Source organism: Acipenser ruthenus, chromosome 44, assembly GCF_902713425.1.
Source record: "Acipenser ruthenus chromosome 44, fAciRut3.2 maternal haplotype, whole genome shotgun sequence".
NCBI classification, from domain to species: domain Eukaryota; kingdom Metazoa; phylum Chordata; class Actinopteri; order Acipenseriformes; family Acipenseridae; genus Acipenser; species Acipenser ruthenus.
This window is the reverse complement of record NC_081232.1, coordinates 3,832,658-3,852,480: the sequence shown is the minus strand read 5'-3', so window position 1 is coordinate 3,852,480 and position 19,823 is coordinate 3,832,658. Positions and strand designations below refer to the sequence as shown.

The window sequence follows — 19,823 nt, the reverse complement described above, 5'->3', positions numbered from 1 at the left end:
ACAATTGAAATGTGTGGAGGACAAAAGGAAATTTTGGAGGAATCACCCCCAGCTCACTAAACATAAAAGTCATGAAAGCAGAAATGCAATCGCCTGCGGCCACACCACCTTGAATAAGCCTGATCTCGTCTGATCTCAGAAGCTAAGCAATGTTGGGCTTGGTTAGTACTTGGATGGGAGACCACCTGGGAATATCAAGTGCTGCAGGCATTACATTTTTGTAATTACATTTTACAATTGAAATGTGTGGAGGACAAAAGGAAATTTTGGAGGAATCACCCCCAGCTCACTAAACATAAAAGTCATGAAAGCAGAAATGCAATCGCCTGCGGCCACACCACCTTGAATAAGCCTGATCTCAGAAGCTAAGCAATGTTGGGCTTGGTTAGTACTTGGATGGGAGACCACCTGGGAATATCAAGTGCTGCAGGCATTACATTTTTGTAATTACATTTTACAATTGAAATGTGTGGAGGACAAAAGGAAATTTTGGAGGAATCACCCCCAGCTCACTAAACATAAAAGTCATGAAAGCAGAAATGCAATCGCCTGCGGCCACACCACCTTGAATAAGCCTGATCTCAGAAGCTAAGCAATGTTGGGCTTGGTTAGTACTTGGATGGGAGACCACCTGGGAATATCAAGTGCTGCAGGCATTACATTTTTGTAATTACATTTTACAATTGAAATGTGTGGATGACAAAAGGAAATTTTGGAGGAATCACCCCCAGCTCACTAAACATAAAAGTCATGAAAGCAGAAATGCAATCGCCTGCGGCCTCACCACCTTGAATAAGCCTGATCTCGTCTGATCTCAGAAACTAAGCAATGTTGGGCTTGGTTAGTACTTGGATGGGAGACCACCTGGGAATATCAAGTGCTGCAGGCATTACATTTTTGTAATTACATTTTACAATTGAAATGTGTGGAGGACAAAAGGAAATTTTGGAGGAATCACCCCCAGCTCACTAAACATAAAAGTCATGAAAGCAGAAATGCAATCGCCTGCGGCCACACCACCTTGAATAAGCCTGATCTCAGAAGCTAAGCAATGTTGGGCTTGGTTAGTGCTTGGATGGGAGACCACCTGGGAATATCAAGTGCTGCAGGCATTACATTTTTGTAATTACATTTTACAATTGAAATGTGTGGAGGACAAAAGGAAATTTTGGAGGAATCACCCCCAGCTCACTAAACATAAAAGTCATGAAAGCAGAAATGCAATCGCCTGCGGCCACACCACCTTGAATAAGCCTGATCTCAGAAGCTAAGCAATGTTGGGCTTGGTTAGTGCTTGGATGGGAGACCACCTGGGAATATCAAGTGCTGCAGGCATTACATTTTTGTAATTACATTTTACAATTGAAATGTGTGGAGGACAAAAGGAAATTTTGGAGGACTCACCCCCAGCTCACTAAACATAAAAGTCATGAAAGCAGAAATGCAATCGCCTGCGGCCACACCACCTTGAATAAGCCTGATCTCAGATGCTAAGCAATGTTGGGCTTGGTTAGTACTTGGATGGGAGACCACCTGGGAATATCAAGTGCTGCAGGCATTACATTTTTGTAATTACATTTTACAATTGAAATGTGTGGAGGACAAAAGGAAATTTTGGAGGAATCACCCCCAGCTCACTAAACATAAAAGTCATGAAAGCAGAAATGCAATCGCCTGCGGCCACACCACCTTGAATAAGCCTGATCTCGTCTGATCTCAGAAGCTAAGCAATGTTGGGCTTGGTTAGTACTTGGATGGGAGACCACCTGGGAATATCAAGTGCTGCAGGCATTACATTTTACAATTGAAATGTGTGGAGGACAAAAGGAAATTTTGGAGGAATCACCCCCAGCTCACTAAACATAAAAGTCATGAAAGCATAAATGCAATCGCCTGCGGCCACACCACCTTGAATAAGCCTGATCTCGTCTGATCTCAGAAGCTAAGCAATGTTGGGCTTGGTTAGTACTTGGATGGGAGACCACCTGGGAATATCAAGTGCTGCAGGCATTACATTTTACAATTGAAATGTGTGGAGGACAAAAGGAAATTTTGGAGGAATCACCCCCAGCTCACTAAACATAAAAGTCATGAAAGCAGAAATGCAATCGCCTGTGGCCACACCACCTTGAATAAGCCTGATCTCGTCTGATCTCAGAAGCTAAGCAATGTTGGGCTTGGTTAGTACTTGGATGGGAGACCACCTGGGAATATCAAGTGCTGCAGGCATTACATTTTACAATTGAAATGTGTGGAGGACAAAAGGAAATTTTGGAGGAATCACCCCCAGCTCACTAAACATAAAAGTCATGAAAGCAGAAATGCAATCGCCTGCGGCCACACCACCTTGAATAAGCCTGATCTCGTCTGATCTCAGAAGCTAAGCAATGTTGGGCTTGGTTAGTACTTGGATGGGAGACCACCTGGGAATATCAAGTGCTGCAGGCATTACATTTTTGTAATTACATTTTACAATTGAAATGTGTGGAGGACAAAAGGAAATTTTGGAGCTCACCCCCAGCTCACTAAACATAAAAGTCATGAAAGCAGAAATGCAATCGCCTGCGGCCACACCACCTTGAATAAGCCTGATCTCAGATGCTAAGCAATGTTGGGCTTGGTTAGTACTTGGATGGGAGACCACCTGGGAATATCAAGTGCTGCAGGCATTACATTTTTGTAATTACATTTTACAATTGAAATGTGTGGAGGACAAAAGGAAATTTTGGAGGAATCACCCCCAGCTCACTAAACATAAAAGTCATGAAAGCAGAAATGCAATCGCCTGCGGCCACACCACCTTGAATAAGCCTGATCTCGTCTGATCTCAGAAGCTAAGCAATGTTGGGCTTGGTTAGTGCTTGGATGGGAGACCACCTGGGAATATCAAGTGCTGCAGGCATTACATTTTTGTAATTACATTTTACAATTGAAATGTGTGGGACAAAAGTAAATTTTGGAGGACTCACCCCCAGCTCACTAAACATAAAAGTCATGAAAGCAGAAATGCAATCGCCTGCGGCCACACCACCTTGAATAAGCCTGATCTCAGATGCTAAGCAATGTTGGGCTTGGTTAGTACTTGGATGGGAGACCACCTGGGAATATCAAGTGCTGCAGGCATTACATTTTTGTAATTACATTTTACAATTGAAATGTGTGGAGGACAAAAGGAAATTTTGGAGGAATCACCCCCAGCTCACTAAACATAAAAGTCATGAAAGCAGAAATGCAATCGCCTGCGGCCACACCACCTTGAATAAGCCTGATCTCGTCTGATCTCAGAAGCTAAGCAATGTTGGGCTTGGTTAGTACTTGGATGGGAGACCACCTGGGAATATCAAGTGCTGCAGGCATTACATTTTACAATTGAAATGTGTGGAGGACAAAAGGATATTTTGGAGGAATCACCCCCAGCTCACTAAACATAAAAGTCATGAAAGCATAAATGCAATCGCCTGCGGCCACACCACCTTGAATAAGCCTGATCTCGTCTGATCTCAGAAGCTAAGCAATGTTGGGCTTGGTTAGTACTTGGATGGGAGACCACCTGGGAATATCAAGTGCTGCAGGCATTACATTTTACAATTGAAATGTGTGGAGGACAAAAGGAAATTTTGGAGGAATCACCCCCAGCTCACTAAACATAAAAGTCATGAAAGCAGAAATGCAATCGCCTGTGGCCACACCACCTTGAATAAGCCTGATCTCGTCTGATCTCAGAAGCTAAGCAATGTTGGGCTTGGTTAGTACTTGGATGGGAGACCACCTGGGAATATCAAGTGCTGCAGGCATTACATTTTACAATTGAAATGTGTGGAGGACAAAAGGAAATTTTGGAGGAATCACCCCCAGCTCACTAAACATAAAAGTCATGAAAGCAGAAATGCAATCGCCTGCGGCCACACCACCTTGAATAAGCCTGATCTCGTCTGATCTCAGAAGCTAAGCAATGTTGGGCTTGGTTAGTACTTGGATGGGAGACCACCTGGGAATATCAAGTGCTGCAGGCATTACATTTTTGTAATTACATTTTACAATTGAAATGTGTGGAGGACAAAAGGAAATTTTGGAGCTCACCCCCAGCTCACTAAACATAAAAGTCATGAAAGCAGAAATGCAATCGCCTGCGGCCACACCACCTTGAATAAGCCTGATCTCGTCTGATCTCAGAAGCTAAGCAATGTTGGGCTTGGTTAGTACTTGGATGGGAGACCACCTGGGAATATCAAGTGCTGCAGGCATTACATTTTTGTAAATACATTTTACAATTGAAATGTGTGGAGGACAAAAGGAAATTTTGGAGGAATCACCCCCAGCTCACTAAACATAAAAGTCATGAAAGCAGAAATGCAATCGCCTACGGCCACGCCACCTTGAATAAGCCTGATCTCGTCTGATCTCAGAAGCTAAGCAATGTTGGGCTTGGTTAGTACTTGGATGGGAGACCACCTGGGAATATCAAGTGCTGCAGGCATTACATTTTTGTAATTACATTTTACAATTGAAATGTGTGGAGGACAAAAGGAAATTTTGGAGGACTCACCCCCAGCTCACTAAACATAAAAGTCATGAAAGCAGAAATGCAATCGCCTGCGGCCACACCACCTTGAATAAGCCTGATCTCGTCTGATCTCAGAAGCTAAGCAATGTTGGGCTTGGTTAGTACTTGGATGGGAGACCACCTGGGAATATCAAGTGCTGCAGGCATTACATTTTACAATTGAAATGTGTGGAGGACAAAAGGAAATTTTGGAGGAATCACCCCCAGCTCACTAAACATAAAAGTCATGAAAGCAGAAATGCAATCGCCTGCGGCCACACCACCTTGAATAAGCCTGATCTCGTCTGATCTCAGAAGCTAAGCAATGTTGGGCTTGGTTAGTACTTGGATGGGAGACCACCTGGGAATATCAAGTGCTGCAGGCATTACGTTTTTGTAATTACATTTTACAATTGAAATGTGTGGAGGACAAAAGGAAATTTTGGAGGACTCACCCCCAGCTCACTAAACATAAAAGTCATGAAAGCAGAAATGCAATCGCCTGCGGCCACACCACCTTGAATAAGCCTGATCTCAGATGCTAAGCAATGTTGGGCTTGGTTAGTACTTGGATGGGAGACCACCTGGGAATATCAAGTGCTGCAGGCATTACATTTTTGTAATTACATTTTACAATTGAAATGTGTGGAGGACAAAAGGAAATTTTGGAGGAATCACCCCCAGCTCACTAAACATAAAAGTCATGAAAGCAGAAATGCAATCGCCTGCGGCCACACCACCTTGAATAAGCCTGATCTCGTCTGATCTCAGAAGCTAAGCAATGTTGGGCTTGGTTAGTGCTTGGATGGGAGACCACCTGGGAATATCAAGTGCTGCAGGCATTACATTTTTGTAATTACATTTTACAATTGAAATGTGTGGAGGACAAAAGGAAATTTTGGAGGACTCACCCCCAGCTCACTAAACATAAAAGTCATGAAAGCAGAAATGCAATCGCCTGCGGCCACACCACCTTGAATAAGCCTGATCTCAGATGCTAAGCAATGTTGGGCTTGGTTAGTACTTGGATGGGAGACCACCTGGGAATATCAAGTGCTGCAGGCATTACATTTTTGTAATTACATTTTACAATTGAAATGTGTGGAGGACAAAAGGAAATTTTGGAGGAATCACCCCCAGCTCACTAAACATAAAAGTCATGAAAGCAGAAATGCAATCGCCTGCGGCCACACCACCTTGAATAAGCCTGATCTCGTCTGATCTCAGAAGCTAAGCAATGTTGGGCTTGGTTAGTACTTGGATGGGAGACCACCTGGGAATATCAAGTGCTGCAGGCATTACATTTTACAATTGAAATGTGTGGAGGACAAAAGGAAATTTTGGAGGAATCACCCCCAGCTCACTAAACATAAAAGTCATGAAAGCATAAATGCAATCGCCTGCGGCCACACCACCTTGAATAAGCCTGATCTCGTCTGATCTCAGAAGCTAAGCAATGTTGGGCTTGGTTAGTACTTGGATGGGAGACCACCTGGGAATATCAAGTGCTGCAGGCATTACATTTTACAATTGAAATGTGTGGAGGACAAAAGGAAATTTTGGAGGAATCACCCCCAGCTCACTAAACATAAAAGTCATGAAAGCAGAAATGCAATCGCCTGTGGCCACACCACCTTGAATAAGCCTGATCTCGTCTGATCTCAGAAGCTAAGCAATGTTGGGCTTGGTTAGTACTTGGATGGGAGACCACCTGGGAATATCAAGTGCTGCAGGCATTACATTTTACAATTGAAATGTGTGGAGGACAAAAGGAAATTTTGGAGGAATCACCCCCAGCTCACTAAACATAAAAGTCATGAAAGCAGAAATGCAATCGCCTGCGGCCACACCACCTTGAATAAGCCTGATCTCGTCTGATCTCAGAAGCTAAGCAATGTTGGGCTTGGTTAGTACTTGGATGGGAGACCACCTGGGAATATCAAGTGCTGCAGGCATTACATTTTTGTAATTACATTTTACAATTGAAATGTGTGGAGGACAAAAGGAAATTTTGGAGCTCACCCCCAGCTCACTAAACATAAAAGTCATGAAAGCAGAAATGCAATCGCCTGCGGCCACACCACCTTGAATAAGCCTGATCTCGTCTGATCTCAGAAGCTAAGCAATGTTGGGCTTGGTTAGTACTTGGATGGGAGACCACCTGGGAATATCAAGTGCTGCAGGCATTACATTTTTGTAAATACATTTTACAATTGAAATGTGTGGAGGACAAAAGGAAATTTTGGAGGAATCACCCCCAGCTCACTAAACATAAAAGTCATGAAAGCAGAAATGCAATCGCCTACGGCCACGCCACCTTGAATAAGCCTGATCTCGTCTGATCTCAGAAGCTAAGCAATGTTGGGCTTGGTTAGTACTTGGATGGGAGACCACCTGGGAATATCAAGTGCTGCAGGCATTACATTTTACAATTGAAATGTGTGGAGGACAAAAGGAAATTTTGGAGGAATCACCCCCAGCTCACTAAACATAAAAGTCATGAAAGCAGAAATGCAATCGCCTGCGGCCACACCACCTTGAATAAGCCTGATCTCGTCTGATCTCAGAAGCTAAGCAATGTTGGGCTTGGTTAGTACTTGGATGGGAGACCACCTGGGAATATCAAGTGCTGCAGGCATTACATTTTTGTAATTACATTTTACAATTGAAATGTGTGGAGGACAAAAGAAAATTTTGGAGGACTCACCCCCAGCTCACTAAACATAAAAGTCATGAAAGCAGAAACGCAATCGCCTGCGGCCACACCACCTTGAATAAGCCTGATCTCGTCTGATCTCAGATGCTAAGCAATGTTGGGCTTGGTTAGTACTTGGATGGGAGACCACCTGGGAATATCAAGTGCTGCAGGCATTACATTTTACAATTGAAATGTGTGGAGGACAAAAGGAAATTTTGGAGGAATCACCCCCAGCTCACTAAACATAAAAGTCATGAAAGCAGAAATGCAATCGCCTGCGGCCACACCACCTTGAATAAGCCTGATCTCGTCTGATCTCAGAAGCTAAGCAATGTTGGGCTTGGTTAGTACTTGGATGGGAGACCACCTGGGAATATCAAGTGCTGCAGGCATTACGTTTTTGTAATTACATTTTACAATTGAAATGTGTGGAGGACAAAAGGAAATTTTGGAGGAATCACCCCCAGCTCACTAAACATAAAAGTCATGAAAGCAGAAATGCAATCGCCTGCGGCCACACCACCTTGAATAAGCCTGATCTCGTCTGATCTCAGAAGCTAAGCAATGTTGGGCTTGGTTAGTACTTGGATGGGAGTCCACCTGGGAATATCAAGTGCTGCAGGCATTACATTTTACAATTGAAATGTGTGGAGGACAAAAGGAAATTTTGGAGGAATCACCCCCAGCTCACTAAACATAAAAGTCATGAAAGCAGAAATGCAATCGCCTGCGGCCACACCACCTTGAATAAGCCTGATCTCGTCTGATCTCAGAAGCTAAGCAATGTTGGGCTTGGTTAGTACTTGGATGGGAGACCACCTGGGAATATCAAGTGCTGCAGGCATTACATTTTACAATTGAAATGTGTGGAGGACAAAAAGAAATTTTGGAGTAATCACCCCCAGCTCACTAAACATAAAAGTCATGAAAGCAGAAATGCAATCGCCTGCGGCCACACCACCTTGAATAAGCCTGATCTCGTCTGATCTCAGAAGCTAAGCAATGTTGGGCTTGGTTAGTACTTGGATGGGAGACCTCCTGGGAATATCAAGTGCTGCAGGCATTACATTTTACAATTGAAATGTGTGGAGGACAAAAGGAAATTTTGGAGGAATCACCCCCAGCTCACTAAACATAAAAGTCATGAAAGCAGAAATGCAATCGCCTGCGGCCACACCACCTTGAATAAGCCTGATCTCGTCTGATCTCAGAAGCTAAGCAATGTTGGGCTTGGTTAGTACTTGGATGGGAGACCACCTGGGAATATCAAGTGCTGCAGGCATTACATTTTACAATTGAAATGTGTGGAGGACAAAAGGAAATTTTGGAGGAATCACCCCCAGCTCACTAAACATAAAAGTCATGAAAGCAGAAATGCAATCGCCTGCGGCCACACCACCTTGAATAAGCCTGATCTCGTCTGATCTCTGAAGCTAAGCAATGTTGGGCTTGGTTAGTACTTGGATGGGAGACCACCTGGGAATATCAAGTGCTGCAGGCATTACATTTTACAATTGAAATGTGTGGAGGACAAAAGGAAATTTTGGAGGAATCACCCCCAGCTCACTAAACATAAAAGTCATGAAAGGAGAAATGCAATCGCCTGCGGCCACACCACCTTGAATAAGCCTGATCTCGTCTGATCTCAGAAGCTAAGCAATGTTGGGCTTGGTTAGTACTTGGATGGGAGACCACCTGGGAATATCAAGTGCTGCAGGCATTACATTTTACAATTGAAATGTGTGGAGGACAAAAGGAAATTTTGGAGGAATCACCCCCAGCTCACTAAACATAAAAGTCATGAAAGCAGAAAAGCAATCGCCTGTGGCCACACAACCTTGAATAAGCCTGATCTCGTCTGATCTCAGAAGCTAAGCAATGTTGGGCTTGGTTAGTACTTGGATGGGAGACCACCTGGGAATATCAAGTGCTGCAGGCATTACATTTTACAATTGAAATGTGTGGAGGACAAAAGGAAATTTTGGAGGAATCACCCCCAGCTCACTAAACATAAAAGTCATGAAAGCAGAAATGCAATCGCCTGCGGCCACACCACCTTGAATAAGCCTGATCTCGTCTGATCTCAGAAGCTAAGCAATGTTGGGCTTGGTTAGTACTTGGATGGGAGACCACCTGGGAATATCAAGTGCTGCAGGCATTGCATTTTTGTAATTACATTTTACAATTGAAATGTGTGGAGGACAAAAGGAAATTTTGGAGGACTCACCCCCAGCTCACTAAACATAAAAGTCATGAAAGCAGAAATGCAATCGCCTGCGGCCACACCACCTTGAATAAGCCTGATCTCGTCTGATCTCAGAAGCTAAGCAATGTTGGGCTTGGTTAGTACTTGGATGGGAGACCACCTGGAAATATCAAGTGCTGCAGGCATTACATTTTTGTAATTACATTTTACAATTGAAATGTGTGGAGGACAAAAGGAAATTTTGGAGGAATCACCCCCAGCTCACTAAACATAAAAGTCATGAAAGCAAAAATGCAATCGCCTGCGGCCACACCACCTTGAATAAGCCTGATCTCGTCTGTTCTCCGAAGCTAAGCAATGTTGGGCTTGGTTAGTACTTGGATGGGAGACCACCTGGGAATATCAAGTGCTGCAGGCATTACATTTTACAATTGAAATGTGTGGAGGACAAAAGGAAATTTTGGGGGAATCACCCCCAGCTCACTAAACATAAAAGTCATGAAAGCAGAAATGCAATCGCCTGCGGCCACACCACCTTGAATAAGCCTGATCTCAGAAGCTAAGCAATTACATTTTGCAATTGAAATGTGTGGAGGACAAAAGGAAATTTTGGAGGAATCACCCCCAGCTCACTAAACATAAAAGTCATGAAAGCAGAAATGCAATCACCTGCGGCCACACCACCTTGAATAAGCCTGATCTCATCTGATCTCAGAAGCTAAGCAATGTTGGGCTTGGTTAGTACTTGGATGGGAGACCACCTGGGAATATCAAGTGCTGCAGGCATTACATTTTACAATTGAAATGTGTGGAGGACAAAAGGAAATATTGGAGGAATCACCCCCAGCTCACTAAACATAAAAGTCATGAAAGCAGAAATGCAATCGCCTGCGGCCACACCACCTCGAATAAGCCTGATCTCGTCTGATCTCAGAAGCTAAGCAATGTTGGGCTTGGTTAGTACTTGGATGGGAGACCACCTGGGAATATCAAGTGCTGCAGGCATTACATTTTTGTAATTACATTTTGCAATTGAAATGTGTGGAGGACAAAAGGAAATTTTGGAGGAATCACCCCCAGCTCACTAAACATAAAAGTCATGAAAGCAGAAATGCAATCACCTGCGGCCACACCACCTTGAATAAGCCTGATCTCATCTGATCTCAGAAGCTAAGCAATGTTGGGCTTGGTTAGTACTTGGATGGGAGACCACCTGGGAATATCAAGTGCTGCAGGCATTACATTTTACAATTGAAATGTGTGGAGGACAAAAGGAAATATTGGAGGAATCACCCCCAGCTCACTAAACATAAAAGTCATGAAAGCAGAAATGCAATCGCCTGCGGCCACACCACCTCGAATAAGCCTGATCTCGTCTGATCTCAGAAGCTAAGCAATGTTGGGCTTGGTTAGTACTTGGATGGGAGACCACCTGGGAATATCAAGTGCTGCAGGCATTACATTTTTGTAATTACATTTTGCAATTGAAATGTGTGGAGGACAAAAGGAAATTTTGGAGGAATCACCCCCAGCTCACTAAACATAAAAGTCATGAAAGCAGAAATGCAATCGCCTGCGGCCACACCACCTTGAATAAGCCTGATCTCGTCTGATCTCAGAAGCTAAGCAATGTTGGGCTTGGTTAGTACTTGGATGGGAGACCACCTGGGAATATCAAGTGCTGCAGGCATTACATTTTACAATTGAAATGTGTGGAGGACAAAAGGAAATTTTGGAGGAATCACCCCCAGCTCACTAAACATAAAAGTCATGAAAGCAGAAATGCAATCGCCTGCGGCCACACCACCTTGAATAAGCCTGATCTCGTCTGATCTCAGAAGCTAAGCAATGTTGGGCTTGGTTAGTACTTGGATGGGAGACCACCTGGGAATATCAAGTGCTGCAGGCATTACATTTTACAATTGAAATGTGTGGAGGACAAAAGGAAATTTTGGAGGAATCACCCCCAGCTCACTAAACATAAAAGTCATGAAAGCAGAAATGCAATCGCCTGCGGCCACACCACCTTGAATAAGCCTGATCTCGTCTGATCTCAGAAGCTAAGCAATGTTGGGCTTGGTTAGTACTTGGATGGGAGACCACCTGGGAATATCAAGTGCTGCAGGCATTACATTTTACAATTGAAATGTGTGGAGGACAAAAGGAAATTTTGGAGGAATCACCCCCAGCTCACTAAACATAAAAGTCATGAAAGCAGAAATGCAATCGCCTGCGGCCACACCACCTTGAATAAGCCTGATCTCGTCTGATCTCAGAAGCTAAGCAATGTTGGGCTTGGTTAGTACTTGGATGGGAGACCACCTGGGAATATCAAGTGCTGCAGGCATTACATTTTACAATTGAAATGTGTGGAGGACAAAAGGAAATTTTGGAGGAATCACCCCCAGCTCACTAAACATAAAAGTCATGAAAGCAGAAATGCAATCGCCTGCGGCCACACCACCTTGAATAAGCCTGATCTCGTCTGATCTCAGAAGCTAAGCAATGTTGGGCTTGGTTAGTACTTGGATGGGAGACCACCTGGGAATATCAAGTGCTGCAGGCATTACATTTTACAATTGAAATGTGTGGAGGACAAAAGGAAATTTTGGAGGAATCACCCCCAGCTCACTAAACATAAAAGTCATGAAAGCAGAAATGCAATCGCCTGCGGCCACACCACCTTGAATAAGCCTGATCTCGTCTGATCTCAGAAGCTAAGCAATGTTGGGCTTGGTTAGTACTTGGATGGGAGACCACCTGGGAATATCAAGTGCTGCAGGCATTACATTTTACAATTGAAATGTGTGGAGGACAAAAGGAAATTTTGGAGGAATCACCCCCAGCTCACTAAACATAAAAGTCATGAAAGCAGAAATGCAATCGCCTGCGGCCACACCACCTTGAATAAGCCTGATCTCGTCTGATCTCAGAAGCTAAGCAATGTTGGGCTTGGTTAGTACTTGGATGGGAGACCACCTGGGAATATCAAGTGCTGCAGGCATTACATTTTACAATTGAAATGTGTGGAGGACAAAAGCAAATTTTGGAGGAATCACCCCCAGCTCACTAAACATAAAAGTCATGAAAGCAGAAATGCAATCGCCTGCGGCCACACCACCTTGAATAAGCCTGATCTCGTCTGATCTCAGAAGCTAAGCAATGTTGGGCTTGGTTAGTACTTGGATGGGAGACCACCTGGGAATATCAAGTGCTGCAGGCATTACATTTTTGTAATTACATTTTACAATTGAAATGTGTGGAGGACAAAAGGAAATTTTGGAGGAATCACCCCCAGCTCACTAAACATAAAAGTCATGAAAGCAGAAGTGCAATCGCCTGCGGCCACACCACCTTGAATAAGCCTGATCTCGTCTGATCTCAGAAGCTAAGCAATGTTGGGCTTGGTTAGTACTTGGATGGGAGACCACCTGGGAATATCAAGTGCTGCAGGCATTACATTTTACAATTGAAATGTGTGGAGGACAAAAGGAAATTTTGGAGGAATCACCCCCAGCTCACTAAACATAAAAGTCATGAAAGCAGAAATGCAATCGCCTGCGGCCACACCACCTTGAATAAGCCTGATCTCGTCTGATCTCAGAAGCTAAGCAGTGTTGGGCTTGGTTAGTACTTGGATGGGCGACCACCTGGGAATATCAAGTGCTGCAGGCATTACATTTTTGTAATTACATTTTACAATTGAAATGTGTGGAGGACAAAAGGAAATTTTGGAGGAATAACCCCCAGCTCACTAAACATAAAAGTCATGAAAGCAGAAATGCAATCGCCTGCGGCCACACCACCTTGAATAAGCCTGATCTCGTCTGATCTCAGAAGCTAAGCAATGTTGGGCTTGGTTAGTACTTGGGTGGGAGACCACCTGGGAATATCAAGTGCTGCAGGCATTACATTTTACTATTGAAATGTGTGGAGGACAAGAAGTAATTTTTGAGGAATCACCCCCAGCTCACTAAACATAAAAGTCATGAAAGCAGAAATGCAATCGCCTGCGGCCACACCACCTTGAATAAGCCTGATCTCGTCTGATCTCAGAAGCTAAGCAATGTTGGGCTTGGTTAGTACTTGGATGGGAGACCACCTGGGAATGTCAAGTGCTGCAGGCATTACATTTTTGTAATTACATTTTACAATTGAAATGTGTGGAGGACAAAAGGAAATTTTGGAGGAATCACCCCCAGCTCACTAAACATAAAAGTCATGAAAGCAGTAATGCAATCGCCTGCGGCCACACCACCTTGAATAAGTCTGATCTCAAAAGCTAAGCAGTGTTGGGCTTGGTTAGTACTTGGATGGGAGACCACCTGGGAATATCAAGTGCTGCAGGCATTACATTTTACAATTGAAATGTGTGGAGGACAAAAGGAAATTTTGGAGGAATCACCCCCAGCTCACTAAACATAAAAGTCATGAAAGCAGAAATGCAATCGCCTGCGGCCACACCACCTTGAATAAGCCTGATCTCGTCTGATCTCAGAAGCTAAGCAATGTTGGGCTTGGTTAGTACTTGGATGGGAGACTACCTGGGAATATCAAGTGCTGCAGGCATTACATTTTACAATTGAAATGTGTGGAGGACAAAAGGATATTTTGGAGGAATCAACCCCAGCTCACTAAACATAAAAGTCATGAAAGCAGAAATGCAATCGCCTGCAGCCACACCACCTTGAAAAAGCCTGATCTCGTCTGATCTCAGAAGCTAAGCAATGTTGGGCTTGGTTAGTACTTGGATGGGAGACCACCTGGGAATATCAAGTGCTGCAGGCATTACATTTTACAATTGAAATGTGTGGAGGACAAAAGGAAATTTTGGAGGAATCACCCCCAGCTCACTAAACATAAAAGTCATGAAAGCAGAAATGCAATCGCCTGCGGCCACACCACCTTGAATAAGCCTGATCTCGTCTGATCTCAGAAGCTAAGCAGTGTTGGGCTTGGTTAGTACTTGGATGGGAGACCACCTGGGAATATCAAGTGCTGCAGGCATTACATTTTTGTAATTACATTTTACAATTGAAATGTGTGGAGGACAAAAGGAAATTTTGGAGGAATCACCCCCAGCTCACTAAACATAAAAGTCATGAAAGCAGAACTGCAATCGCCTGTGGCCACACCACCTTGAATAAGCCTGATCTCGTCTGATCTCAGAAGCTAAGCAATGTTGGGCTTGGTTAGTACTTGGATGGGAGACCACCTGGGAATATCAAGTGCTGCAGGCATTACATCTTACAATTGAAATGTGTGGAGGACAAAAGGAAATTTTGGAGGACTCACCCCCAGCTCACTAAACATAAAAGTCATGAAAGCAGAACTGCAATCGCCTGCGGCCACACCACCTTGAATAAGCCTGATCTCGTCTGATCTCAGAAGCTAAGCAATGTTGGGCTTGGTTAGTACTTGGATGGGAGACCACCTGGGAATATCAAGTGCTGCAGGCATTACATTTTTGTAATTACATTTTACAATTGAAATGTGTGGAGGACAAAAGGAAATTTTGGAGGAATCACCCCCAGCTCACTAAACATAAAAGTCATGAAAGCAGAAATGCAAACGCCTGCGGCCACACCACCTTGAATAAGCCTGATCTCGTCTGATCTCAGAAGCTAAGCAATGTTGGGCTTGGTTAGTACTTGGATGGGAGACCACCTGGGAATATCAAGTGCTGCAGGCATTACATTTTACATTTGAAATGTGTGGAGGACAAAAGGAAATTTTGGAGGAATCACCCCCAGCTCACTAAACATAAAAGTCATGAAAGCAGAAATGCAATCGCCGGCGGCCACACCACCTTGAATAAGCCTGATCTCGTCTGATCTCAGAAGCTAAGCAATGTTGGGCTTGGTTAGTACTTGGATGGGAGACCACCTGGGAATATCAAGTGCTGCAGGCATTACATTTTACAATTGAAATGTGTGGGAGACAAAAGGAAATTTTGGAGGAATCACCCCCAGCTCAGTAAACATAAAAGTCATGAAAGCAGAAATGCAATCGCCTGTGGCCACACCACCTTGAATAAGCCTGATCTCGTCTGATCTCAGAAGCTAAGCAATTTTGGGCTTGGTTAGTACTTGGATGGGAGACCACCTGGGACTATCAAGTGCTGCTGGCATTACATTTTACAATTGAAATGTGTGGAGGACAAAAGGAAATTTTGGAGGAATCACCCCCTGCTCACTAAACATAAAAGTCATGAAAGCAGAAATGCAATCCCCTGCGGCCACACCACCTTGAATAAGCCTGATCTCAGAAGCTAAGCAAAGTTGGGGCTTGGTTAGTACTTGGATGGGAGACCACCTGGGAATATCAAGTGCTGCAGGCATTACATTTTTGTAATTACATTTTACAATTGAAATGTGTGGAGGACAAAAGGAAATTTTGGAGGAATCACCCCCAGCTCACTAAACATAAAAGTCATGAAAGCAGAAATGCAATCGCCTGCGGCCACACCACCTTGAATAAGCCTGATCTCGTCTGATCTCAGAAGCTAAGCAATGTTGGGCTTGGTTTGTACTTGGATGGGAGACCACCTGGGAATATCAAGTGCTGCAGGCATTACATTTTTGTAATTACATTTTACAATTGAAATGTGTGGAGGACAAAAGGAAATTTTGGAGGAATCACCCCCAGCTCACTAAACATAATAGTCATGAAAGCAGAAATGCAATTGCCTGCGGCCACACCACCTTGAATAAGCCTGATCTCGTCTGATCTCAGAAGCTAAGCAATGTTGGGCTTGGTTAGTACTTGGATGGGAGACCACCTGGGAATATCAAGTGCTGCCGGCATTACATTTTTGTAATTACATTTTACAATTGAAATGTGTGGAGGACAAAAGGAAATTTTGGAGGAATCACCCCCAGCTCACTAAACATAAAAGTCATTAAAGCAGAAATGCAATCGCCTGCGGCCACACCACCTTGAATAAGCCTGATCTCGTCTGATCTCAGAAGCTAAGCAATGTTGGGCTTGGTTAGTACTTGGATGGGAGACCACCTGGGAATATCAAGTGCTGCAGGCATTACATTTTACAATTGAAATGTGTGGAGGACAAAAGGAAATTTTGGAGGAATCACCCCCAGCTCACTAAACATAAAAGTCATGAAAGCAGTAATGCAATCGCCTGCGGCCACACCACCTTGAATAAGCCTGATCTCGTCTGATCTCAGAAGCTAAGCAATGTTGGGGCTTGGTTAGTACTTGGATGGGAGACCACCTGGGAATATCAAGTGCTGCAGGCATTACATTTTTGTAATTACATTTTACAATTGAAATGTGTGGAGGACAAAAGGAAATTTTGGAGGAATCACCCCCAGCTCACTAAACATAAAAGTCATGAAAGCAGAAATGCAATCGCTTGCGGACACACCACCTTGAATAAGCCTGATCTTGCCTGATCTCGTCTGATCTCAGAAGCTAAGCAATGTTGGGCTTGGTTAGTACTTGGATGGGAGACCACCTGGGAATATCAAGTGCTGCAGGCATTACATTTTACAATTGAAATGTGTTGAGGACAAAAGGAAATTTTGGAGGAATCACCCCCATCTCACTAAACATAAAAGTCATGAAAGCAGAACTGCAATCGCCTGCGGCCACACCACCTTGAATAAGCCTGATCTCGTCTGATCTCAGAAGCTAAGCAATGTTGGGCTTGGTTAGTACTTGGATGGGAGACCACCTGGGAATATCAAGTGCTGCAGGCATTACATTTTACAATTGAAATGTGTGGAGGACAAAAGGACATTTTGGAGGAATCACCCCCAGCTCACTAAACATAAAAGTCATGAAAGCAGAAATGCAATCGCCTGCGGCCACACCACCTTGAATAAGCCTGATCTCGTCGGATCTCAGAAGCTAAGCAATGTTGGGCTTGGTTAGTACTTGGATGGGAGATCACCTGGGAATGTCAAGTGCTGCAGGCATTACATTTTACAATTGAAATGTGTGGACAAAAGGAAATTTTGGAGGAATCACCCCCAGCTCACTAAACATAAAAGTCATGAAAGCAGAAATGCAATCGCCTGCGGCCACACCACCTTGAATAAGTCTGACCTCGTCTGATCTCAGAAGATAAGCAATGTTGGGCTTGGTTAGTACTTGGATGGGAGACCACCTGGGAATATCAAGTGCTGCAGGCATTACATTTTTGTAATTACATTTTACAATTGAAATGTGTGGAGGACAAAAGGAAATTTTGGAGGAATCACCCCCAGCTCACTAAACATAAAAGTCATGAAAGCAGAAATGCAATTGCCTGCGGCCACACCACCTTGAATAAGCCTGATCTCGTCTGATCTCAGAAGCTAAGCAATGTTGGGCTTGGTTAGTAGTTGGATGGGAGACCACCTGGGAATATCAAGTGCTGCAGGCATTACATTTTACAATTGAAATGTGTGGAGGACAAAAGGAAATTTTGGAGGAATCACCCCCAGCTCACTAAACATAAAAGTCATGAAAGCAGAAATGCAATCGCCTGCGGCCACACCACCTTGAATAAGCCTGATCTCATCTGATCTCAGAAGCTAAGCAATGTTGGGCTTGGTTAGTACTTGGATGGGAGACCACCTGGGAATATCAAGTGCTGCAGGCATTACATTTTACAATTGAAATGTGTGGAGGACAAAAGGAAATTTTGGAGGAATCACCCCCAGCTCACTAAACATAAAAGTCATGAAAGCAGATATGCAATCGCCTGCTGCCACACCACCTTGAATAATCCTGATCTCGTCTGATCTCAGAAGCTAAGCAATGTTGGGCTTTGTTAGTACTTTGATGGGAGTCCACCTGGGAATATCAAGTGCTGCAGGCATTACATTTTTGTAATTACATTTTACAATTGAAATGTGTGCAGGACAAAAGGAAATTTTGGAGGAATCACCCCCAGCTCACTAAACATAAAAGTCATGAAAGCAGAAATGCAATCGCCTGCAGCCACACCACCTTGAACGAGCCTGATCTCGCCTGATCTCGTCTGATCTCAGAATCTAAGCAATTTTGGGCTTGGTTAGTACTTGGATGGGAGACCACCTGGGAATATCAAGTGCTGCAGGCATTACATATTACAATTGAAATGTGTGGAGGACAAAAGGAATTTTTGGAGGAATCACCCCCAGCTCACTAAACATAAAAGTCATGAAAGCAGAAATGCAATCGCCTGCGGCCACACCACCTTGAATAAGCCTGATCTCGTCGGATCTCAGAAGCTAAGCAATGTTGGGCTTGGTTAGTACTTGGATGGGAGATCACCTGGGAATGTCAAGTGCTGCAGGCATTACATTTTACAATTGAAATGTGTGGACAAAAGGAAATTTTGGAGGAATCACCCCCAGCTCACTAAACATAAAAGTCATGAAAGCAGAAATGCAATCGCCTGCGGCCACACCACCTTGAATAAGTCTGACCTCGTCTGATCTCAGAAGATAAGCAATGTTGGGCTTGGTTAGTACTTGGATGGGAGACCACCTGGGAATATCAAGTGCTGCAGGCATTACATTTTTGTAATTACATTTTACAATTGAAATGTGTGGAGGACAAAAGGAAATTTTGGAGGAATCACCCCCAGCTCACTAAACATAAAAGTCATGAAAGCAGAAATGCAATCGCTTGTGGATCAGGCTTATTCAAGGTGGTGTGGCCGCAGGCGATTGCATTTCTGCTTTCATGACTTTTATGTTTAGTGAGCTGGGGGTGATTCCTCCAAAATTTCCTTTTGTCCTCCACACATTTCAATTGTAAAATGTAATTACAAAAATGTAATGCCTGCAGCACTTGATATTCCCAGGTGGTCTCCCATCCAAGTACTAACCAAGCCCAACATTGCTTAGCTTCTGAGATCAGACAAGATCAGGCTTATTCAAGGTGGTGTGGCCGCAGGCGATTGCATTTCTGCTTTCATGACTTTTATGTTTAGTGAGCTGGGGGTGATTCCTCCAAAATTTCCTTTTGTCGTCCACACATTTCAATTGTAAAATGTAATTACAAAAATGTAATGCCTGCAGCACTTGATATTCCCAGGTGGTCTCCCATCCAAGTACTAACCAAGCCCAACTTTGCTTAGCTTCTGAGATCAGGCTTATTCAAGGTGGTGTGGCCGCAGGCGATTGCATTTCTGCTTTCATGACTTTTATGTTTAGTGAGCTGGGGGTGATTCCTCCAAATTTTCCTTTTGTCCTCCACACATTTCAATTGTAAAATGTAATTTCAAAAATGTAATGCCTGCAGCACTTGATATTCCCAGGTGGTCTCCCATCCAAGTACTAACCAAGCCCAACATTGCTTAGCTTCTGAGATCAGACGAGATCAGGCTTATTCAAGGTGGTGTGGCCGCAGGCGATTGCATTTCTGCTTTCATGACTTTT

The 19,823-nt window shown here is 43.8% G+C and overlaps 66 non-coding genes and 21 pseudogenes across 66 annotated transcripts; 84 read left to right on the top strand and 3 right to left on the bottom strand.

The window, feature by feature from the left end:
- The first annotated feature begins 91 nt into the window (after positions 1-91).
- On the top strand, positions 92-210 carry LOC131716822 (5S ribosomal RNA). The gene has a single exon (XR_009315707.1). It is a non-coding gene; the product is annotated as a 5S ribosomal RNA (ribosomal RNA).
- A 114-nt stretch (positions 211-324) lies between these two features.
- LOC131714744 (5S ribosomal RNA) lies at positions 325-433 on the top strand (annotated as a pseudogene).
- A 114-nt stretch (positions 434-547) lies between these two features.
- On the top strand, positions 548-656 carry LOC131714743 (5S ribosomal RNA; annotated as a pseudogene).
- A 114-nt stretch (positions 657-770) lies between these two features.
- Positions 771-889, top strand: LOC131711643 (5S ribosomal RNA). The gene has a single exon (XR_009313529.1). It is a non-coding gene; the product is annotated as a 5S ribosomal RNA (ribosomal RNA).
- A 114-nt stretch (positions 890-1,003) lies between these two features.
- On the top strand, positions 1,004-1,112 carry LOC131716054 (5S ribosomal RNA; annotated as a pseudogene).
- A 114-nt stretch (positions 1,113-1,226) lies between these two features.
- LOC131716053 (5S ribosomal RNA) lies at positions 1,227-1,335 on the top strand (annotated as a pseudogene).
- Positions 1,336-1,449: 114 nt separating this feature from the next.
- On the top strand, positions 1,450-1,558 carry LOC131715879 (5S ribosomal RNA; annotated as a pseudogene).
- Positions 1,559-1,672: 114 nt separating this feature from the next.
- On the top strand, positions 1,673-1,791 carry LOC131716821 (5S ribosomal RNA). Its single transcript, XR_009315706.1, has one exon. It is a non-coding gene; the product is annotated as a 5S ribosomal RNA (ribosomal RNA).
- Positions 1,792-1,891: 100 nt separating this feature from the next.
- LOC131716819 (5S ribosomal RNA) lies at positions 1,892-2,010 on the top strand. Its single transcript, XR_009315704.1, has one exon. It is a non-coding gene; the product is annotated as a 5S ribosomal RNA (ribosomal RNA).
- A 100-nt stretch (positions 2,011-2,110) lies between these two features.
- LOC131710131 (5S ribosomal RNA) lies at positions 2,111-2,229 on the top strand. Its single transcript, XR_009312000.1, has one exon. It is a non-coding gene; the product is annotated as a 5S ribosomal RNA (ribosomal RNA).
- A 100-nt stretch (positions 2,230-2,329) lies between these two features.
- LOC131716818 (5S ribosomal RNA) lies at positions 2,330-2,448 on the top strand. Its single transcript, XR_009315703.1, has one exon. It is a non-coding gene; the product is annotated as a 5S ribosomal RNA (ribosomal RNA).
- Positions 2,449-2,560: 112 nt separating this feature from the next.
- LOC131715877 (5S ribosomal RNA) lies at positions 2,561-2,669 on the top strand (annotated as a pseudogene).
- A 114-nt stretch (positions 2,670-2,783) lies between these two features.
- On the top strand, positions 2,784-2,902 carry LOC131712144 (5S ribosomal RNA). Its single transcript, XR_009314035.1, has one exon. It is a non-coding gene; the product is annotated as a 5S ribosomal RNA (ribosomal RNA).
- Positions 2,903-3,014: 112 nt separating this feature from the next.
- LOC131715876 (5S ribosomal RNA) lies at positions 3,015-3,123 on the top strand (annotated as a pseudogene).
- Positions 3,124-3,237: 114 nt separating this feature from the next.
- LOC131716817 (5S ribosomal RNA) lies at positions 3,238-3,356 on the top strand. The gene has a single exon (XR_009315702.1). It is a non-coding gene; the product is annotated as a 5S ribosomal RNA (ribosomal RNA).
- A 100-nt stretch (positions 3,357-3,456) lies between these two features.
- Positions 3,457-3,575, top strand: LOC131716816 (5S ribosomal RNA). Its single transcript, XR_009315701.1, has one exon. It is a non-coding gene; the product is annotated as a 5S ribosomal RNA (ribosomal RNA).
- Positions 3,576-3,675: 100 nt separating this feature from the next.
- On the top strand, positions 3,676-3,794 carry LOC131710130 (5S ribosomal RNA). The gene has a single exon (XR_009311999.1). It is a non-coding gene; the product is annotated as a 5S ribosomal RNA (ribosomal RNA).
- Positions 3,795-3,894: 100 nt separating this feature from the next.
- Positions 3,895-4,013, top strand: LOC131716815 (5S ribosomal RNA). Its single transcript, XR_009315700.1, has one exon. It is a non-coding gene; the product is annotated as a 5S ribosomal RNA (ribosomal RNA).
- A 112-nt stretch (positions 4,014-4,125) lies between these two features.
- LOC131716813 (5S ribosomal RNA) lies at positions 4,126-4,244 on the top strand. Its single transcript, XR_009315698.1, has one exon. It is a non-coding gene; the product is annotated as a 5S ribosomal RNA (ribosomal RNA).
- A 114-nt stretch (positions 4,245-4,358) lies between these two features.
- LOC131713280 (5S ribosomal RNA) lies at positions 4,359-4,477 on the top strand (annotated as a pseudogene).
- A 114-nt stretch (positions 4,478-4,591) lies between these two features.
- LOC131716812 (5S ribosomal RNA) lies at positions 4,592-4,710 on the top strand. Its single transcript, XR_009315697.1, has one exon. It is a non-coding gene; the product is annotated as a 5S ribosomal RNA (ribosomal RNA).
- Positions 4,711-4,810: 100 nt separating this feature from the next.
- LOC131716811 (5S ribosomal RNA) lies at positions 4,811-4,929 on the top strand. The gene has a single exon (XR_009315696.1). It is a non-coding gene; the product is annotated as a 5S ribosomal RNA (ribosomal RNA).
- Positions 4,930-5,043: 114 nt separating this feature from the next.
- On the top strand, positions 5,044-5,152 carry LOC131715875 (5S ribosomal RNA; annotated as a pseudogene).
- Positions 5,153-5,266: 114 nt separating this feature from the next.
- On the top strand, positions 5,267-5,385 carry LOC131712143 (5S ribosomal RNA). The gene has a single exon (XR_009314034.1). It is a non-coding gene; the product is annotated as a 5S ribosomal RNA (ribosomal RNA).
- A 114-nt stretch (positions 5,386-5,499) lies between these two features.
- LOC131715874 (5S ribosomal RNA) lies at positions 5,500-5,608 on the top strand (annotated as a pseudogene).
- Positions 5,609-5,722: 114 nt separating this feature from the next.
- Positions 5,723-5,841, top strand: LOC131716810 (5S ribosomal RNA). The gene has a single exon (XR_009315695.1). It is a non-coding gene; the product is annotated as a 5S ribosomal RNA (ribosomal RNA).
- A 100-nt stretch (positions 5,842-5,941) lies between these two features.
- Positions 5,942-6,060, top strand: LOC131716809 (5S ribosomal RNA). Its single transcript, XR_009315694.1, has one exon. It is a non-coding gene; the product is annotated as a 5S ribosomal RNA (ribosomal RNA).
- Positions 6,061-6,160: 100 nt separating this feature from the next.
- LOC131710129 (5S ribosomal RNA) lies at positions 6,161-6,279 on the top strand. Its single transcript, XR_009311998.1, has one exon. It is a non-coding gene; the product is annotated as a 5S ribosomal RNA (ribosomal RNA).
- A 100-nt stretch (positions 6,280-6,379) lies between these two features.
- Positions 6,380-6,498, top strand: LOC131716807 (5S ribosomal RNA). The gene has a single exon (XR_009315692.1). It is a non-coding gene; the product is annotated as a 5S ribosomal RNA (ribosomal RNA).
- Positions 6,499-6,610: 112 nt separating this feature from the next.
- LOC131716806 (5S ribosomal RNA) lies at positions 6,611-6,729 on the top strand. Its single transcript, XR_009315691.1, has one exon. It is a non-coding gene; the product is annotated as a 5S ribosomal RNA (ribosomal RNA).
- A 114-nt stretch (positions 6,730-6,843) lies between these two features.
- LOC131713279 (5S ribosomal RNA) lies at positions 6,844-6,962 on the top strand (annotated as a pseudogene).
- Positions 6,963-7,062: 100 nt separating this feature from the next.
- On the top strand, positions 7,063-7,181 carry LOC131716805 (5S ribosomal RNA). The gene has a single exon (XR_009315690.1). It is a non-coding gene; the product is annotated as a 5S ribosomal RNA (ribosomal RNA).
- Positions 7,182-7,295: 114 nt separating this feature from the next.
- LOC131711320 (5S ribosomal RNA) lies at positions 7,296-7,414 on the top strand. The gene has a single exon (XR_009313204.1). It is a non-coding gene; the product is annotated as a 5S ribosomal RNA (ribosomal RNA).
- Positions 7,415-7,514: 100 nt separating this feature from the next.
- LOC131716804 (5S ribosomal RNA) lies at positions 7,515-7,633 on the top strand. The gene has a single exon (XR_009315689.1). It is a non-coding gene; the product is annotated as a 5S ribosomal RNA (ribosomal RNA).
- Positions 7,634-7,747: 114 nt separating this feature from the next.
- Positions 7,748-7,866, top strand: LOC131710570 (5S ribosomal RNA). Its single transcript, XR_009312450.1, has one exon. It is a non-coding gene; the product is annotated as a 5S ribosomal RNA (ribosomal RNA).
- A 100-nt stretch (positions 7,867-7,966) lies between these two features.
- On the top strand, positions 7,967-8,085 carry LOC131716803 (5S ribosomal RNA). Its single transcript, XR_009315688.1, has one exon. It is a non-coding gene; the product is annotated as a 5S ribosomal RNA (ribosomal RNA).
- A 100-nt stretch (positions 8,086-8,185) lies between these two features.
- Positions 8,186-8,304, top strand: LOC131718838 (5S ribosomal RNA). Its single transcript, XR_009317734.1, has one exon. It is a non-coding gene; the product is annotated as a 5S ribosomal RNA (ribosomal RNA).
- Positions 8,305-8,404: 100 nt separating this feature from the next.
- LOC131716802 (5S ribosomal RNA) lies at positions 8,405-8,523 on the top strand. The gene has a single exon (XR_009315687.1). It is a non-coding gene; the product is annotated as a 5S ribosomal RNA (ribosomal RNA).
- A 100-nt stretch (positions 8,524-8,623) lies between these two features.
- LOC131711114 (5S ribosomal RNA) lies at positions 8,624-8,742 on the top strand. Its single transcript, XR_009312996.1, has one exon. It is a non-coding gene; the product is annotated as a 5S ribosomal RNA (ribosomal RNA).
- Positions 8,743-8,842: 100 nt separating this feature from the next.
- On the top strand, positions 8,843-8,961 carry LOC131716801 (5S ribosomal RNA). Its single transcript, XR_009315686.1, has one exon. It is a non-coding gene; the product is annotated as a 5S ribosomal RNA (ribosomal RNA).
- A 100-nt stretch (positions 8,962-9,061) lies between these two features.
- Positions 9,062-9,180, top strand: LOC131713178 (5S ribosomal RNA). The gene has a single exon (XR_009315062.1). It is a non-coding gene; the product is annotated as a 5S ribosomal RNA (ribosomal RNA).
- Positions 9,181-9,280: 100 nt separating this feature from the next.
- LOC131716800 (5S ribosomal RNA) lies at positions 9,281-9,399 on the top strand. Its single transcript, XR_009315685.1, has one exon. It is a non-coding gene; the product is annotated as a 5S ribosomal RNA (ribosomal RNA).
- Positions 9,400-9,513: 114 nt separating this feature from the next.
- LOC131711727 (5S ribosomal RNA) lies at positions 9,514-9,632 on the top strand. Its single transcript, XR_009313615.1, has one exon. It is a non-coding gene; the product is annotated as a 5S ribosomal RNA (ribosomal RNA).
- Positions 9,633-9,746: 114 nt separating this feature from the next.
- LOC131713288 (5S ribosomal RNA) lies at positions 9,747-9,865 on the top strand (annotated as a pseudogene).
- Positions 9,866-10,114: 249 nt separating this feature from the next.
- Positions 10,115-10,233, top strand: LOC131710189 (5S ribosomal RNA). Its single transcript, XR_009312058.1, has one exon. It is a non-coding gene; the product is annotated as a 5S ribosomal RNA (ribosomal RNA).
- Positions 10,234-10,333: 100 nt separating this feature from the next.
- LOC131711185 (5S ribosomal RNA) lies at positions 10,334-10,452 on the top strand. The gene has a single exon (XR_009313068.1). It is a non-coding gene; the product is annotated as a 5S ribosomal RNA (ribosomal RNA).
- Positions 10,453-10,566: 114 nt separating this feature from the next.
- LOC131710188 (5S ribosomal RNA) lies at positions 10,567-10,685 on the top strand. The gene has a single exon (XR_009312057.1). It is a non-coding gene; the product is annotated as a 5S ribosomal RNA (ribosomal RNA).
- A 100-nt stretch (positions 10,686-10,785) lies between these two features.
- LOC131711184 (5S ribosomal RNA) lies at positions 10,786-10,904 on the top strand. The gene has a single exon (XR_009313067.1). It is a non-coding gene; the product is annotated as a 5S ribosomal RNA (ribosomal RNA).
- Positions 10,905-11,018: 114 nt separating this feature from the next.
- Positions 11,019-11,137, top strand: LOC131716799 (5S ribosomal RNA). Its single transcript, XR_009315684.1, has one exon. It is a non-coding gene; the product is annotated as a 5S ribosomal RNA (ribosomal RNA).
- A 100-nt stretch (positions 11,138-11,237) lies between these two features.
- On the top strand, positions 11,238-11,356 carry LOC131716798 (5S ribosomal RNA). The gene has a single exon (XR_009315683.1). It is a non-coding gene; the product is annotated as a 5S ribosomal RNA (ribosomal RNA).
- A 100-nt stretch (positions 11,357-11,456) lies between these two features.
- Positions 11,457-11,575, top strand: LOC131716796 (5S ribosomal RNA). Its single transcript, XR_009315681.1, has one exon. It is a non-coding gene; the product is annotated as a 5S ribosomal RNA (ribosomal RNA).
- A 100-nt stretch (positions 11,576-11,675) lies between these two features.
- On the top strand, positions 11,676-11,794 carry LOC131716795 (5S ribosomal RNA). Its single transcript, XR_009315680.1, has one exon. It is a non-coding gene; the product is annotated as a 5S ribosomal RNA (ribosomal RNA).
- Positions 11,795-11,894: 100 nt separating this feature from the next.
- Positions 11,895-12,013, top strand: LOC131716794 (5S ribosomal RNA). The gene has a single exon (XR_009315679.1). It is a non-coding gene; the product is annotated as a 5S ribosomal RNA (ribosomal RNA).
- Positions 12,014-12,113: 100 nt separating this feature from the next.
- Positions 12,114-12,232, top strand: LOC131716793 (5S ribosomal RNA). The gene has a single exon (XR_009315678.1). It is a non-coding gene; the product is annotated as a 5S ribosomal RNA (ribosomal RNA).
- A 100-nt stretch (positions 12,233-12,332) lies between these two features.
- LOC131716792 (5S ribosomal RNA) lies at positions 12,333-12,451 on the top strand. Its single transcript, XR_009315677.1, has one exon. It is a non-coding gene; the product is annotated as a 5S ribosomal RNA (ribosomal RNA).
- A 100-nt stretch (positions 12,452-12,551) lies between these two features.
- LOC131716791 (5S ribosomal RNA) lies at positions 12,552-12,670 on the top strand. The gene has a single exon (XR_009315676.1). It is a non-coding gene; the product is annotated as a 5S ribosomal RNA (ribosomal RNA).
- A 114-nt stretch (positions 12,671-12,784) lies between these two features.
- LOC131716790 (5S ribosomal RNA) lies at positions 12,785-12,903 on the top strand. Its single transcript, XR_009315675.1, has one exon. It is a non-coding gene; the product is annotated as a 5S ribosomal RNA (ribosomal RNA).
- A 100-nt stretch (positions 12,904-13,003) lies between these two features.
- On the top strand, positions 13,004-13,122 carry LOC131710403 (5S ribosomal RNA). The gene has a single exon (XR_009312275.1). It is a non-coding gene; the product is annotated as a 5S ribosomal RNA (ribosomal RNA).
- A 114-nt stretch (positions 13,123-13,236) lies between these two features.
- LOC131720740 (5S ribosomal RNA) lies at positions 13,237-13,355 on the top strand. Its single transcript, XR_009319637.1, has one exon. It is a non-coding gene; the product is annotated as a 5S ribosomal RNA (ribosomal RNA).
- A 100-nt stretch (positions 13,356-13,455) lies between these two features.
- On the top strand, positions 13,456-13,574 carry LOC131710218 (5S ribosomal RNA). Its single transcript, XR_009312087.1, has one exon. It is a non-coding gene; the product is annotated as a 5S ribosomal RNA (ribosomal RNA).
- Positions 13,575-13,688: 114 nt separating this feature from the next.
- Positions 13,689-13,797, top strand: LOC131716356 (5S ribosomal RNA; annotated as a pseudogene).
- A 100-nt stretch (positions 13,798-13,897) lies between these two features.
- Positions 13,898-14,016, top strand: LOC131711072 (5S ribosomal RNA). The gene has a single exon (XR_009312954.1). It is a non-coding gene; the product is annotated as a 5S ribosomal RNA (ribosomal RNA).
- A 100-nt stretch (positions 14,017-14,116) lies between these two features.
- Positions 14,117-14,235, top strand: LOC131718524 (5S ribosomal RNA). Its single transcript, XR_009317422.1, has one exon. It is a non-coding gene; the product is annotated as a 5S ribosomal RNA (ribosomal RNA).
- Positions 14,236-14,335: 100 nt separating this feature from the next.
- LOC131710042 (5S ribosomal RNA) lies at positions 14,336-14,454 on the top strand. The gene has a single exon (XR_009311909.1). It is a non-coding gene; the product is annotated as a 5S ribosomal RNA (ribosomal RNA).
- Positions 14,455-14,568: 114 nt separating this feature from the next.
- On the top strand, positions 14,569-14,687 carry LOC131710128 (5S ribosomal RNA). The gene has a single exon (XR_009311997.1). It is a non-coding gene; the product is annotated as a 5S ribosomal RNA (ribosomal RNA).
- A 100-nt stretch (positions 14,688-14,787) lies between these two features.
- On the top strand, positions 14,788-14,906 carry LOC131716789 (5S ribosomal RNA). Its single transcript, XR_009315674.1, has one exon. It is a non-coding gene; the product is annotated as a 5S ribosomal RNA (ribosomal RNA).
- A 114-nt stretch (positions 14,907-15,020) lies between these two features.
- On the top strand, positions 15,021-15,139 carry LOC131716788 (5S ribosomal RNA). Its single transcript, XR_009315673.1, has one exon. It is a non-coding gene; the product is annotated as a 5S ribosomal RNA (ribosomal RNA).
- Positions 15,140-15,239: 100 nt separating this feature from the next.
- Positions 15,240-15,358, top strand: LOC131711231 (5S ribosomal RNA). The gene has a single exon (XR_009313114.1). It is a non-coding gene; the product is annotated as a 5S ribosomal RNA (ribosomal RNA).
- A 100-nt stretch (positions 15,359-15,458) lies between these two features.
- On the top strand, positions 15,459-15,577 carry LOC131714348 (5S ribosomal RNA; annotated as a pseudogene).
- Positions 15,578-15,677: 100 nt separating this feature from the next.
- On the top strand, positions 15,678-15,787 carry LOC131716376 (5S ribosomal RNA; annotated as a pseudogene).
- Positions 15,788-15,901: 114 nt separating this feature from the next.
- LOC131710601 (5S ribosomal RNA) lies at positions 15,902-16,020 on the top strand. The gene has a single exon (XR_009312482.1). It is a non-coding gene; the product is annotated as a 5S ribosomal RNA (ribosomal RNA).
- A 114-nt stretch (positions 16,021-16,134) lies between these two features.
- LOC131711189 (5S ribosomal RNA) lies at positions 16,135-16,253 on the top strand. The gene has a single exon (XR_009313072.1). It is a non-coding gene; the product is annotated as a 5S ribosomal RNA (ribosomal RNA).
- A 114-nt stretch (positions 16,254-16,367) lies between these two features.
- On the top strand, positions 16,368-16,486 carry LOC131716787 (5S ribosomal RNA). Its single transcript, XR_009315672.1, has one exon. It is a non-coding gene; the product is annotated as a 5S ribosomal RNA (ribosomal RNA).
- Positions 16,487-16,586: 100 nt separating this feature from the next.
- Positions 16,587-16,706, top strand: LOC131712202 (5S ribosomal RNA). The gene has a single exon (XR_009314095.1). It is a non-coding gene; the product is annotated as a 5S ribosomal RNA (ribosomal RNA).
- Positions 16,707-16,820: 114 nt separating this feature from the next.
- Positions 16,821-16,949, top strand: LOC131714351 (5S ribosomal RNA; annotated as a pseudogene).
- Positions 16,950-17,049: 100 nt separating this feature from the next.
- On the top strand, positions 17,050-17,168 carry LOC131716785 (5S ribosomal RNA). The gene has a single exon (XR_009315670.1). It is a non-coding gene; the product is annotated as a 5S ribosomal RNA (ribosomal RNA).
- A 100-nt stretch (positions 17,169-17,268) lies between these two features.
- LOC131712911 (5S ribosomal RNA) lies at positions 17,269-17,387 on the top strand. Its single transcript, XR_009314798.1, has one exon. It is a non-coding gene; the product is annotated as a 5S ribosomal RNA (ribosomal RNA).
- A 97-nt stretch (positions 17,388-17,484) lies between these two features.
- On the top strand, positions 17,485-17,603 carry LOC131713458 (5S ribosomal RNA; annotated as a pseudogene).
- A 114-nt stretch (positions 17,604-17,717) lies between these two features.
- Positions 17,718-17,836, top strand: LOC131711141 (5S ribosomal RNA). Its single transcript, XR_009313023.1, has one exon. It is a non-coding gene; the product is annotated as a 5S ribosomal RNA (ribosomal RNA).
- A 100-nt stretch (positions 17,837-17,936) lies between these two features.
- Positions 17,937-18,055, top strand: LOC131717643 (5S ribosomal RNA). The gene has a single exon (XR_009316532.1). It is a non-coding gene; the product is annotated as a 5S ribosomal RNA (ribosomal RNA).
- Positions 18,056-18,155: 100 nt separating this feature from the next.
- On the top strand, positions 18,156-18,274 carry LOC131714115 (5S ribosomal RNA; annotated as a pseudogene).
- Positions 18,275-18,388: 114 nt separating this feature from the next.
- LOC131714144 (5S ribosomal RNA) lies at positions 18,389-18,517 on the top strand (annotated as a pseudogene).
- Positions 18,518-18,617: 100 nt separating this feature from the next.
- LOC131712910 (5S ribosomal RNA) lies at positions 18,618-18,736 on the top strand. Its single transcript, XR_009314797.1, has one exon. It is a non-coding gene; the product is annotated as a 5S ribosomal RNA (ribosomal RNA).
- Positions 18,737-18,833: 97 nt separating this feature from the next.
- LOC131713457 (5S ribosomal RNA) lies at positions 18,834-18,952 on the top strand (annotated as a pseudogene).
- A 269-nt stretch (positions 18,953-19,221) lies between these two features.
- Positions 19,222-19,340, bottom strand: LOC131711822 (5S ribosomal RNA). Its single transcript, XR_009313711.1, has one exon. It is a non-coding gene; the product is annotated as a 5S ribosomal RNA (ribosomal RNA).
- Positions 19,341-19,454: 114 nt separating this feature from the next.
- On the bottom strand, positions 19,455-19,563 carry LOC131714371 (5S ribosomal RNA; annotated as a pseudogene).
- A 114-nt stretch (positions 19,564-19,677) lies between these two features.
- LOC131716784 (5S ribosomal RNA) lies at positions 19,678-19,796 on the bottom strand. Its single transcript, XR_009315669.1, has one exon. It is a non-coding gene; the product is annotated as a 5S ribosomal RNA (ribosomal RNA).
- Between the last annotated feature and the right edge of the window lie 27 nt (positions 19,797-19,823).